At 41.8% G+C, this 15232-nt stretch overlaps 1 long non-coding RNA gene across 1 annotated transcript in view; it reads left to right on the forward strand.

Moving 5' to 3' along the window:
- The first annotated feature begins 1019 nt into the window (after nt 1-1019).
- LOC146189765 (uncharacterized) overlaps nt 1020-15232 on the forward strand; it is a 253022-nt gene continuing 238809 nt past the window's right edge. The window contains exon 1 of the long non-coding RNA XR_014707309.1: nt 1020-3174. This is a non-coding gene — a long non-coding RNA (uncharacterized LOC146189765). The remainder of the gene's footprint in view (nt 3175-15232) is intronic.

The following is a 15232-nucleotide window of genomic DNA, read 5'->3' on the forward strand; positions in this document are numbered from 1 at the left end:
CGGTCGTCTTCCATGCAGTAACAGGTGGTGGTGCGATACTCGGCGCTGGGTTCCTGCTGCGATGTTGCTATTGTTCTGGAGTCCTTCCATTGGCACAATAGCTCGGCGAGCAGCTAGACCTGTCCGAGAGTGTGAACTTGCTTCTTATGTCACGTGAGAGCCAGGGAATAGCGTGGCGGAAATGTTAACCGACAATATTGTCGTGCGATTCAAATCCTGTGACAGCAATCATAACTTTAGCTGGTTGCCATTATTACGCAAGTCAATTTTTTTCCATAAATATTTGGACGCGTCTTGAGATGACCAAGAGAGAAAATGCACGAAATTTGGTGCAGTTGTTGGAAATATATTTGTCTAATTCGACTTTAATCAGCTGTATAAACGCCAAGCTACTGCAGCGGTGCACCTGATAAGACCAATACTTTAGTGTGAGTTTTGTTCGTAAACTGGCAAGATATGGCAACTGCTATAGAGAGATAGATGTAGACCACTCGTCGCGTATCGGCATTTACTTGGGCACGGCAGGCGTGCTGCCTCCGCCACTTGTTGGTACATTCATAGGCGGCGACTACTAGCTGGCTTTAGCTATGCATTGCCACGTAGCTTAGCCCGGTTCGCGCTATGCTCTTTCTACACATGCCGCCAGCCTTCACGGCGGCCTCGCGACAACTCAGACTGAGAAGGCGACCGCAGCGCGCGACGAGAGCAGCTTTTCTGCGGAGCGCAGCTCAGAGGCCATCTGTCACGCATCGCGCGTCGTGTTTAACCACAGGGGACTGCAGCCGTGCCTGATCCATCCTAGAGGACTGGGAAAAGCTTATAGGGAACAAATGGGTTGCTGTGTCGGCGGTCTCATTCCAGATGCGCTTATGTAGGCCTCGTCTCACGCGATTGTACACTAGGCATGTGTTTCGCACCTAATGATAAAACGAGCCAAGATGTAGCGAAGGCCTAACGGCTGAAAGCGGAGTGGTTGCAAGGCTCAAAAGATGCAACCGAGTTTAAAGGAAACTAAAATTACACAACACAATAGTTGTGTGAATATTGATCGCGCCCCCTTGTCGGAGCGTCTTCGTCGTTCACGAATGTCGATTCGGCTTGAACAGTTTTTTTCTTTTCGACAGGCCATCCGCTAGCTGATCCGGTTTTTCGAGATGTCTCGCCCACAAAAGTAGTTGCAGGGTCCTTCTTACTGCGTCGCCTTCCTCCCTCCATGTGTACAGACTTCGTAAATATCTAGGAGGACGTCTAGGCTTCCGGTTACATACTTTTCTTTTCTTATGCGGCTTTAAATCGTCAGTACTGGGCGCAATTTTTCTTTGATGAGTTGCAACATAAAAAAAGTTTTTGAGATCATGCATTTCACTCGCAAACCCATTTTGAAGATGGAGACTGCATGGAGGGCTAGGAAGCCAAGCATCGTAAATTGATAGTGAGCACCAGCCTGAATTCTCACTTTAGTTTTCTTTTATTTTTGCCCCTAAATTTCCAGTTTCAACCTCAGTGAACACGTTTCTTCGCTGTATGATGATGGTGATGATTACGATGCGAATGTATAACCATTGAACTGATGCATTTCTCGAATAAGGAACTAATATTTGTCGAACCTCTTGGGAGAAGCACGTGCCTCGCTTGTCTCCAGCATGCCATAAAATGGCAGTCAATTGGATACACGTTGGATATTGGTTTTGGATTTTTGCGATTAGCTTTCATATGATATTCAACTTCGCAAAGCTTGTTTCGCCCCAGAGATGAACTGGCGAGCCAGCACCGTTCGAACTCTCCTTAGGCTCTCGTTTGTGCAACACATTCTGATCATTCAAAATAACGAAGAGGTTGCCAGTCGGAATTCACCACTCACTCTCCTTTCGCCGCGGTTCTATTCATGACATTTTCAAAGCCGCAAGCTGTGGAGCGGTGACTAAAAGTAATCTTTCTGCATGACGAGACACGTAATGTATAATTCGGACGAATGGGAAAAATTAGAAGGCTTTGGTTTGTGTCTCCTGGACGAAGTTAAAAGTCTTCGATTAGTTTATGGCTCCGATTGTGCTATAAGATATTTATTTGCGGCTGAGATGTGTATAGTTTGATGTCGGTCAAGGGTAGAAATCAGCTTTGCGTCGGATCCTATTGAACATGAACATGTCCCAGTTCCATCGCTAGACACTGCTCACTTTGTAGGAGACTAAAATTAGTAATTTTTGCTTATTTAAGTAAAAAGATTTATTCTGGGAGTCGGACCCTTCCTCGATTATGTTTTTATCGCTCAGTGCACCAGTTCTTCATGCGTATGCAAAACAAGCTATGAAAATATTTCTGATATCATCGAGCGTCATACACCTAAATCGTTTAAACCTGCACCATCCCAAAAGTAATGAGGGAACAAATGAGGCCAGAAGCCAATTGGCCAGGAGTACGCATTTCACGTGGAAATTTGTTTAACAGGGAACTATCGACGAAATTTTGGCAGCACATGAGATGAACTGAACACCGCTTCCTCCAAAAATGCTTCACTCACGGCATGTGTTCGAAAGACCTCGTGGCAACGCCTAGCAACACACAGCCTTGAGAACTGACTGGTTCAGCGTAGACTGATAATTCAGGGCCACCAAGCTTGCGCCCCAAGTTTTGTGAACCTCTTGATGCGGAAACTCCTAAACGTCACATCTAGGCGATCGCCTGAACCAGTCCTGAGTCCTCAGGCCATTTTCTGACGGAGACAGCGTGGTCCAATGGCCTGTTTCCAACTATACAGCAGAATCCTTCTGAAACTTCCTCCCCTCCTTCCCCCAAAAGACCCTCCCCTGTTTCCCCCATCCTTGCTAGCAGTGTCCTGGACCTCTGCGTTCTTTGCACACTCTTGTCACCTTCTATGTCCCGACATCTTCCCGTTTAAGAACTGAGCCCCCGAAGCGGGCGCGTTGACCGCGGTAACCGCTGTGGCTCCGTTCATTATGCATTTTTTTTTGTTTCTTCGTCTTCCTTTGTATGCCGTGTGCGTGGTGTCGCGATCTTCCCGGATTATCGACGATCGTGGTCGGATGATCGACATTACTGTGTTTTCGCGGAGGATTATTGATGATGGTGCATCGGTTTCGGCCGCCGCCCTGTGGCGCCCCCTGCGACTACCTCACCCCGCCGTCGAACAGCGGACAGCACCGACGGAGATAGGTGAGTTCCCACTTGGTCTCTCTTTCTCTCTGCTCGTTTCGCTTTGCAGTTTCAGTGACCTCAACGAAAAATCTGTGTTGCTCATTCAATAATTCAATAATGTTACCGTCAATGGCAATCACAGTGACGCTACAAAAAGAGTTGCTACGCATTAAACCAGCACAAAAGCAAAAGGAAACGGCATTTGAAGACAAACAAACGCAAGGAAAGTAAATGCACAATGAATTGATAGCTGAACGTGTAACTGAACGTCCTCATGCGCGTCCGTCGCAACGAATGAACTCTCGCCAGTTCTTGACGTCTGCTGTGAGATCCGACTGCGAACGGGTAAGCCCAACGATAGCACGAGACATGTGTGAGTTGGCATAAACATATGTGTGCCCGGTTGTAAGTGTTTCACATTTGGAACAAGGATGTTGTTGCTTAAAGGTGAGAAAATAGCTTTTGCGCCTTGCTCTAAAAAAGAACTGTTCGTCACATTCCTTGACATTATATTTTCGACGTGGACGAAGCGCAGCAGCAAGTTTCGTCGTCCGCAGGTGGCTTTAACACTCGTCATCTTTTCAATCGGCCTTATACTTCCGCCACGATTAGTGAACAAGCACTATTATCAAATTTTTCATTACAGCTCTGGATCTGAGAGATTCGTTTCACTATGACAGGTTGGTAGTGACGGCAACCCCGACATGTCTTTCTGTTCATAACATCAACCTTCCAAAAATCGGCATGTGATCTTCTCAAAAGATGTACAAGAAGCAAATCTACGCGCTAATTTTGTTGGTTGCGCTGCTTTAGAGCCCCATAGAGTGATCTAAAGGGAAAATTCTACATAGAGCTCGATAAACAATTAGCTGATACGAGGGTGGTATAAATTATTCTACAGTCTTGAGTTTCACATTTTTCATCTGCTACAGCGCCAATAAACTAATAGTAGGGTACTGCGTATTATTAAATTCTGACACAAAACTCGCGCGAAACTCGCAGCTCTAGCTGCATAGCTGACTACGAATGAATTGGATTGAAACCGTTAGCTACATGCAGAGATGAGACCGCAGGTGGGAAGCTAGCTTGTTAGCTTGAAAGCACCTATGATTCTACAAACTACAAAAAAGAAAAAAAAGAAAAAGGATTGGAAGGGATAAGGAGATAAAGCAGAGGAAACCTCGCGGAGGCACCAATAACTTACCTTATATACAATCGATTTTTATTTTCTTGTAAAAGGAAGGCAGGAAAATGTTTATTTGAAGTATGTGTACATACTTGAGGGGGAGGACAAAAGGCATACAAGCCTGACGAGGTCCATCCCTCTTGGTGCACCTGGCGCAGTAACACAGCGTAACATGTGCAACAGTGATAGAACATGTGAAACGAGCACATATGAGTTACAAAGGCAAGCTACCATAAGTACATCAAGATATAACAGAAGCTTAAAAGACACTTTCAACAATAATTAGACACGTTTTCACCATTGTAAGGTAATTATTAATAAACTGGAATTAATAGCCAGGGTGGGGTTTAGGCTAATTGAAACCCGCATGTTTACTGTTACCAGCAGGTATGTAGCTTCGAAGAAGGAGGGGAATGTTCTTTTGTTTAACAAAATAATCAGGATTCCTAGCCTGCAGCTAGGAATCGCAAAAAAAGAGGCATATAGTTATCATTTCAAAAAGTCAAGTTTGAGATAGTTTAATTAGGTTTGAAGCATTTACTACACTTCATGAATTGAAATAGCGTTAGCAGTATAATAACAACTGCAGAAAGGGGTCCTTTCATGATACGCTTCTTGATGACCCTCTTAACAGTCGATACAATGACATACGGAGCCTTCAAAACACAATGACCAATTAATTATCAAAATCGGAATCTTAGTGAAGGTGGTCCTTAAGGTCGTGTCAGTATTCCGGCCGACAGGTTTTTGTATGCACGTTTGTGCCGCTGTAACGGCCGTATTTCCCTGTACTAACACCCAGACCAAGTTCCAATCTACCTCATTTTTATTTAACACTAGCCCTGTGATTTATGTGCAAAAAACTTCCCGTGAAGATATGTGCAGCACTATAAATAGAACGGCCCTCAGCATTTGGAACAAATATCTCGCATAGTTGCAAAAATCTAGACAAGCTTTACGTTATTGCTCACTGCTCGTCTATACACACGTCAAATTTACAGCACGCGGTTGTAACGCATTTCACACGTTGTACATTACACCAGTTAGAACATGTTAGTGTGTTGGTTTTTTAGTATCCGAGAGTTCTTAACACAGCCTTGATCGATGCTTTGATATCTTTGAAATTTCTGGAGAAAACCATTGTTAAAATACCTGTCTAATTGCATATAAAACAGCAAAGTGCCTAGCCTGTAAGACGACTCCATTAAGATGGGTGCGGGTAGGCATATTGAAATCGGGAAGCATGTGTAAACGGCATATCTTTGCGGTCGACTGCAACACCTTAACATGATCATCGAGTCAACATATCCTTGTGGGACTGATTTCCAACATCGAAGGAATCAGTTGTTATCTTAAAACCTTCTCGGTTTTCCAAACAAAGATACGTAATTCGTGATTACTACAGGGATGGTACGTCCTTCAAATTTTCTTTTTGAGATGTGCACAATTTACTTTATTGTTTTGGCCTTCGCTCAGCGCATTCCAAATACTTATTTGTAGCCGTCCGTTTATACCCCATGTGATTCCTTTTTCTATGGCCTTCACGATGCGCGCATGTGATTTATCAAACCGTATTCATTCAACTCTATATTGAGGATCTATTATTGTATCACCACTGGCTAATGCGTTGCTATGCAAGTAAAAGAGGCGATGTCCTTTCGTTTGCATTTGCCCTGCTTCGCAATGCTGCCCTCCTTCTGTACTGGCAATAATTTAAAGGATTGGGAGACCTCTTGTCGAGCTGTCACCGCAGCTGTTAGTCTTGGCTCCTGCTTTGTAACAAAAGAAATAAACTTCACCTTAAAGCTCAGTGCGGTGTCTCTTATAAACACTGTAACAGAATAAAATTGCAGTCGATGGACACTTCGTAAACAACTAAAAAGTGCTAGAAGCGGTTAATGATAAGAAAAAGATGTACAGGGGTGTACTTAGGTCTTCTTAGGTGCGGAAATGCGAAAGCATTGAACGTTCCCTGCTGAGTTCTGTTATGTGTTCTGCGTTTCTATGCTTTCCCGACATCTAAAATTTCAGGTTTACTTTACTTGCTTACATTACTCTGGAATTAATCTTTTCTCTTCTTTAATATTCTCCTTTTTTAATTTTTGCTTTCATTTTTTATTTAATTTTCCATACTCATCTTTTTTTCTTATTACTGCCGCTGTCCTTTCCCTGAGCGCCCTCCGGAATGCTTGCGCTTACAAGCAGTATTTTGAACTCGTTCTCAGGAAGTCGGCGTAGAGATAGTGGTTTGCGCGCGTGGCCAAGAAACTGAGCCCTGATATGGACACGATTGACTTATGTTTGTTGTTTTCTTCTTAACGTATTGTTATGTACGCCCTTCGGAGTAACACATGCTTTCCAAGTCATCCATCGCCCAGTCGAAAAAAACTACAGAGCTGTGTCAAAAATACGACAAAATATTCTGTAGTTCTGTTGTAACCATCAGATTTTTCTGTAGTATTTTTCTGTAGTTCTGTAGTTTTTCTGTAGTATATTTCTGTTGTCTGTAGTTCTGTAACACTTTTCTTTTGTAACATCAGAAATTTCTGATGTTACTACAGAATGTTCTGTTGTCACAACAGGTTTCCCATCAAAAACCGCACAGAAATTCTGTCGTAATATCAGAAAGTTTTTTGTAGTTTTTTCCGACTGGGCGCAAGCCCAGAAATGCTTTGACATTAATGAAGTACTCTAAATATTCTAAAGTAGGATACATGCACGCGTTAGAATGGAGGGTGACAGTTGTAGAGGCTATAGAGTTTACGAAACACTCGCAGTGGTGGGTGAAACTGATATTCTGCTACGAAAACTCAAGCTTAATCACAGCGATATTTACGAGGCATTGATAGCTCTTCTGAGATAGGCTGAGCGGTGCTTGTCGAAAGCCCACGCAATGTATTGCCGTATAGCGCTCGTAATGAACTAGCGTACCGCGCCTACAGATACAAGTGTTAGCGTCAAAATTCACAACGGTCATACAGCCCGCGATAAACGCCATGTATCCGAAAAATACACTTGCCCATTAGTGTTGGCGTTTATAGGTTGCAGCCTAAATGCGTAGGTGACTGCAGCGCGATGTCAGCTGACCTGACTTTTCTGCTACGTCTTTTCGGTTAAAACTACACTTGGAAGTGCAAGAATAATGGCAGGTCAAAAGTGAATATTGCAAAGCATAGGTTCTAAATATTTCATATTTTGTTAAAAAAAATTGAAAGCAGGAAAAAATAGGGGGGCGTGCTCGATTTTTTATGAGGAGGGTCTACGCACTAAATCTATTCGAGACGGTAGCGGATGCATGACTCGTTTCTTTTTTCTTTTTTTTTTGTCTGTAAGCAAGAGAATGCCATCGTTTCAAGCAACAGCAGTTGCATTTCACCACCTGGTGGGCGCTTCCTAAACACCATCGCAGTGAAAAAGAAGCATATTACATTGAAGAGGGAAGCCCACGCTGTAAACTCGGACGAACCGCTGATGTGCCGTTGCGCTTGATGAGCTGTCGTGCACGAGCCGATAGCGTTGAAAAAAAAAAAAAAAAGAAGAATAAGGCGGAGACGCTGAACCGAGCTGCCGACCTTTGTCGGCTACGACGCCACGACTCAAGCGACGAGAACAACTTGCACCTGCCGTCGCTTACGTGGGGCTTCCCTTGTCCCGGCATTCTTTCGCAGCTGTCTTGTATGCGTATGCGTGTACGTGTCTTGTCTCCGTTCTGCGTACGGAAGCTATTGTTTGGATTGACACTCCTCGCACGCAGGCACACACAAACGCACATACATACATACATACATACATACATACATACATACATACATACATACATACATACATACATACATACATACATACATACATACATACATACATACATACATACATACATACATACATACATACATACATACATACATACATACATACATACATACATACATACATACATACATACATGCATACATACATACATACATACATACATACATACATGCATGCATACATGCATACATACATAAATACATGCATGCATACATGCATACATACATACATACATACATACATACATACATACATACATACATAATACATACATACATACATACATACATACATACATACATACATACATACATACATACATACATACATACATACATACATACATACATGCATACATACATGCATACATACATGCATACATACATGCATGCATACATACATACATACATACATACATACATACATACATACATACATACATACATACATACATACATCACGACAGGATTGCTCGTTTTCGCGCGTATGACTAGAGGTAGGCGAATCGAAACCCTTAAAAAATCGACGAGGACGAAATAGTGGCGCTCAATTTTGAGCTCCGGAATTGTGCGATTCGTGTTAAATATAGTGACAGCTTTTCTCTGAGGGTCATAAACGCCTGGCCCAATTGGAAATGCGCCGCACAGATGTAAAAGAAATCAGAAAACGTTAACAAATTAAAAAAAAAATTACGATGCTTGCTTTGTTGTCTGTAGCAATATATTGCCGCGAACCACCACCATCACGTGACAATAAATAGTAAAATAACCTATCTGAAGAAAACTATTTTCAGGACTGGTAAAGGTCTAAACTTTTATATGCTTCAACGGACGTAACTATTATTACATGTTGTTTAAAGAAGCATCAGTGGCACTTTACAACGTGTTTATCTGTTTTAGTTACATGAGCCGTTTCTTAGAAGAGTTGAACAAATATTTGCTCTCAGATGACAGAACGAAAGCTACAGCTGGATCACAAGGACAAACAAGAGTAATTAGAGTGAAGAAATACGAACCAGGACATGTTATCTACATGAAGTAACGGGAAACAGTGAAGCTGCTTTTCAAAAAAAAATTGCTACAACCTTTCTTTAAAATTCTTATGACATAGATAAAATAATTGTCATGCACAGCCGGTAATAATTGATGTAGCTGGGTGGGAAAAAGCAGGTAGACAAACACGAGGGCTACAGCAAGCATCACCTCATTGTCTGCACCAAAGTGTATAAGAAAAGCAAGGCATCTCATAAAAACTATAAAGTAGGTAGAGTACATGAAAACAGAAGAAACACAAGAAATTAATAAAACGAGATGCTTCTGATACTATGCCATGAAAACATAGGACACTGAAATTAATCTCTGTTTAAATCTATCGCAAACAAGGGTCTGCATTAACGTAGTTAATCTTGAACACGAGAAAAAAGAAAACATGGAACGTTAGCACGAGCCTTGAATAATGACTTCATACGCAGGCATCTCAATCACTTCTCAGCGCGCGTTTTTCTGATGCCGAATTCATCAACGATTTGTCTGTGACGTCAGTGAGTGGGTTTCTGTTAAGATGAGCAGGTCTCGAAAAGAACGCTTAAGCATGCTGTGTTTTTGAATAATGAAAATTTGTACATATGCGATCCCCTGATGTTTATTACTAAATAACATGCTGAGAACGAACAAGTATCTATGGAAAGCAAGTGCTTCTGGTAGACGCAGAAACCATGCACAGAGCCGCGTGCTAATGGGAGCCTTTTTTGCTAAACTTCAAGAAATTATTCGCATTGAGCTTCACCGGGACGTGAGAATGATACATGCTTTTTTCCGCCAGCTTTTGAGCATTAGAAGTCCGTGGGGATGTTTTCTTAATTGGAACCATTTGGACAATCGCACAGCTGCGCTAAAAAATGACAGAAAAAACCCTCTAAGTATAGTTTGGCAGAGCCAAAGCGGGGTTTTGCTTAGTTTTACTTTGGTTAAGCTTAAGACAGTGTTTTCGACAAAGAGTTACAAGTAACTGCTTTACCGGCAGTGTGTTATATTTTTTTTCGGGAACTTAGCAACTTGCTCGTTACAACTTCGGAACTTTACCGGGTAACGTACTTACGTCAACATTTTTTGGTAACGTGAGGTGTAACATTACTAGTTACTTTTTATTCCAATTGCACCCCCTCCACCACATTATTAAGGAAAAAAGAAGCGCAGGTGACCTAAATTGATGTCGCAAAAAAAAAAAAAAAAAAGGAATGCGTGCGATTCTTGCTGCAGTTCGCATGCTTGCCAAAAAGCCAAGAACAAAAAAAAAAAGAAAAGAAAGAAAGACAGGGCAGAATCATAAAGGACGAAAAATGTGCATGAACACGCGTTCACTTATTTGCTTGTAGCTTAAATTTAAGAGGAAGTTGTAGTTATTAGAGAGTTGTCGCTGCCGTATTGTTCAGCGCTGTTTAACTACTTTGTTTTCAAAATAAATGTCGCTTCTTTCTGCAAATGCTGCTACGTTTTTGGTTGTTGAACCCCTGAGCGAGCGAGGTTGATCTTGAACACTCTATATAAACACTCGCATTCTATGCCGCAATTATACAGGCTCAAGTGAAAATAAGATGTTTATGTGTTCAAATATAGTTTTGCCAAACCATGCCATTTAAGCGTTCCTTTATTCCTGCTCAATGTGCGCGTCTTTTGTATTAGTAGAAGAACGCCAAGAATTTTGAAACGTCACGTTTTCAGAACTATCGTAAACTTGTTGAGAGTTCAGCGATGTTTTCTTTTTGAAGTTAGAATCATGTGCAGAAACATCTGTCATGAGCCACATGCAGAGCTAGACGCCAGCACGTGTAACTATACAGCCAAGTTTAGGCCTCTGTAACATTGCTAAGCTCTTGCACATTTGTGCAAAGTATTCTCGTTTAATCAGGATTTCGGGTAAAATCATTGTTTTGGCCGCAATTGTTTTATGTCAAATGCGAGCTTTATAAAAGTGTTATCGTGAGTTCTCGCACTGATTGAAATTTATGACCATGGAGTAACGGCAAAGTAACGTGCGGTATTTTTTTCGGTAACGGTATTAGTAACGCGTTACCTTTTTTTTTTTTTTTTGTAGCTAACGTAGGGCGGCAGCTCGTTCCTTATAACATTTAGCCTAATGTGTTTAGGTTCTTTTTTTCGGTAACGCCTACAACACTGGCTTAGGTTTAGACATGGGCAGACTTGCAATGATTAAGTTGCCGAGACTATGGAGTTGAAGACATCGTCAACAGAGGGAACACGTAATGCTGTATCTACCGACAAAGCTCCAAGGTCAGAGGTCAAGTGGTGGTACGCCATAAGTGGTGTCATCTTTAAGCTATACAGCCACGCTGTGACCTCTGGCTCGTTGAAGGTGAAGCAACCGGACAGGTTGACCTCGGCAAATATATGGCGCAGTGAAGCTTTCACTTCACACACACACACACAAAAAAAAAACGTGCGTAAAGTTTTTCTCGTTGCTCGTAGTGATTGGCTGGCAAAATTCCCCACCAAGTGCCACTCTGGTTTGAAAGTCTGGCAAGTAGTCTTAGTGAATAAGCTTCGTAAAACGAAATCGCGTACCAAATCCTTTTTTGGTCTGTTTTATCCGACACGTTCGGAACCTTCACTAATGCAAATGCTTCAAGAGTTTATCGCGAGTGAAGCAGCGAAACTGTCGGCGAATTTCAGCGCCAGAGGCCTAATGGAAATTGCTACTGGCTATGAACATTATACGCTTTTGAAAGAAAGCTACCTCAAGCATACAACTATGTTAGTTTGTTGCACCCTTAAACAAGGGAATGTCCAGACATGTGATAGCATGAGCCGGAGAGAGCGCTGCGTGCTGCCAGAGAATGGAGCGGACAAACTTCAATTTTTTTTTCTTTTTGCCGTTTACAGAAAGATTTTTCACCGGCTATTGACGCTTTGCAAATCACAATAGACAATACGTAGGCAAACGCGCGTTGGGTACATCGATGGCATACGCTAGGACAGGCTCTAGTGAAGCCTATTTCTCCACATGTTTTGTCTGCGCCACCAACACCTGGATATCGACGCGCTTGGATCGATTTGGGTCAGTCGTCGTGCCCTAAAGAAACCAAGTCGTCCATTGCCCAAGCTTACAAGATTACGGTTGGGGGTCATAACCTCTCCTCTGAGGCAACTTGCCTTTATTTATCTTTGTTCATCTTCCAAATTTCGACAGAGGAGCAGGATTTGCTTGGCGTTTCACCTGGCAGGGACATTCTGACGTGAATAAATTATGTTGCTCAGTGGGCTAGCCAACGATTGAACGTGCCACACTGTTTTCTTTTCAAATCTAGTTTTCCTGCAACCATCCTCCACAATGAAAGGAAATATTGCTACACAAATTCAATTGTTTCTGCGTCAAGTGCTCCTGATTTGTAAGGCACACTGCACTGCACGTCCAATTGCTTCCAAGAATTTTTTACTTTCCCACTGTACATATTTTGTCAAGTGCGCTGCTGTGCTGCGAATTCACAAAGTTCTCCTTTCTCAATAATATCTTTCAACTGTCTATTGTCCTTAATGTAACCAGTACAATACTCTGTAGTGCGACAATGTTTTCAAGACTTAATGCTCCACTCTGTTTTCATCCCTGTGTTAAAACGGGGAGAACAAATAAAGCATTCAATATTGGCCGCTGCCTGGAAGCCGAGACCCCTTCCCCCTCCCCATTCCGTGCGCGTAGATGAAAAACAGTCTAGTGATGCAACACGTTTTGTTTAATCAAGAAACAGGGCTAAACTTTAAATGAACGGAGTGATGCTTAAAATTTGATAAAAAGGCGTAAGTTCTTCAACTTGATTCTTGAGGACCCTGTCTGATCTGGGCGTAAGTGCTGTTCTTTTTTAAGCGGCCAGCGTCTCCACACAGATCTGGAGGTCATGAAACGCTGCTTTAATGGTCGTGCACTTGACCGAAGTGGCAGTTCAGAGCAGTTCTCTACTCATATATACATTTTTTACCTTAGATTTAAGATATCTTGTTCCCTATAAGCAACCGTGCCTAGAACATTTCGATGCGAGAAAAAATATTGTGAGCTGGGACCGCGCTTTAATGGCACAGTCAACAATAGCGTCGAGAACCAACACACAGCACGTAGATGACGATGATTCACAGATAAGGATCAAGTTCCATGAAACGAAGGGTGATGAAGAGTAATCACAGATGTGGATGAAGTTCACGACAAGTTCACGGACTTCTTAAAATTATAGAATTATAAAAAACTGTGGTCGCTTTAGAAAGCGATTGCGGAATAAAAGTAGGCCAGGTTGAAGATTTAGCTACTTCAATTTTAAGAGAAAAAGTGCATGCCAGATTTTTTCAGATGCGCTCCTTAAATCGAAATTTATGCAGTCTGCTTATCAGCTTCAATGAATTATAACATTAGGTTAGGGATTGAACGATACGAATTGTGCTTCACTAGAGAGAAATTTTCGGAAGCAACACCACGCGTTGTTGAAGAAATAGTTATTGTCAAGAAAGTTTATGATGCGAAAGGGCAGCATGTGATCGAATAATTTGCAGTGGATGCAAGATAACAATATAGGACATGTTTATTATTATTATTATTATTATTATTATTATTATTATTATTATTATTATTATTATTATTATTATTATTATTATTATTATTATTATTATTATTATTATTATTATTATTATTATTATTATTATTATTATTATTATTATTATTGGTTCACAAGAAGGGAAAGGAGCCGTAGTGGAGGGCTGCGGGGTAATTTCGACCACCTGGTGATTTTTAACGTGCGCTGAAATCGCACAGCACACTGACGCCACTTCGTTTCTCCTCCAGAGTTCAATGTTTTTACCTCATTTTCGGACCGGAACCACCTTCCAGACTTTCTGGTCAGGTGTCGGTTGACTACTGGAAGATCTTGCATGATTGCTAGCAGACTTGGCGTAGAGTCTATTTTTTACTTTCCGAGCAAGTAGCCGTTATCGCAGGTAATCAGAGATGTCGGTGATAATTGTCTTGTTTTTCAGAGTGCGCACACGATTAGGTGCTAGAATTGAGTTTAACGTATTAATCCGAAAGCCGTCCAGGAGCACACGCATGCGTCGCCGGGCAAGATGACCAAAAAAGAGCAAGCACGAAAAATCTTCTTCTTTATGTTTTAAAAGGCGAAGAAAAAGAAAATAGCAGAGACTGGTTGGCCGTGTTGTCGTCGTGCCATGTGCACACTTGCTTGATACTTGATGATTAGGCACTGTACGTGATTGCTCTGTGACCCTTCTCAGTCACGCGTGCATGATTGTCCTCTGCACACGATACCATGGCGTGATTATTCGATGCTGTTTAGGTTAATTAGAGAGATAACATTAATGCCGTAGATGTAGAATTCTATAACACGAGTTTCTGAAATTTTTTAATGACGACTGCTGCAAGGTGTCTGGAGGATAAAAAACGTCTTTTTTGCGATGTCTTTTGGACGTGTAGTCGCAAATGGGAAGCACCATACAACGACGAATCTGAAAAACACTGCATTCTTTGCTTTTACTGGTTAAGCGGCGTACTGCTAATTAGCTGATCATCTTTGTATCCTGGTAATGTGACAAAGATGGAAAGAAAATTAAATGTGAATGCTTTAAAACGGAGACGTTTTCCTGCTGACAATTGGTGCAAGCAGCGCTCAAACCGTGATGAAGTAGCTTGAAAATGAGTCATTTGGAGAGCAGCCTTTGTACCGCTGTTGAGTCGATAAAGCTGATGATGTCGATGATTAATAGCTGCGAGTCAAGTCGGCTCAGAAAGTGATAATCCGTATTATCGAATGAATTTCAACCACCATACTTTTTTAAACCGCGTCGACTACAAGTGTCGTTTTTCTCGGTGTCATGTCTTATTTCATATTGCCCAAACTGACTCTTCCCTTGGTTGTTGATTTACCTTCTTCAGTGTCCTCCGCTTAACTCTTCAGTTGTTTCGCTGTTTACTGAGTGTCATGTGCCCATTTGTCCATGAGCGTACATAAAACTTGACGGCGAACATTAGGACTCAGGCAAATGACTACGGCGCCCTCCTGCAGAA

This window comes from Amblyomma maculatum, chromosome 5, assembly GCF_055883805.1.
Source record: "Amblyomma maculatum isolate TAMU_Amacu chromosome 5, ASM5588380v1, whole genome shotgun sequence".
NCBI lineage: Eukaryota > Metazoa > Arthropoda > Arachnida > Ixodida > Ixodidae > Amblyomma > Amblyomma maculatum.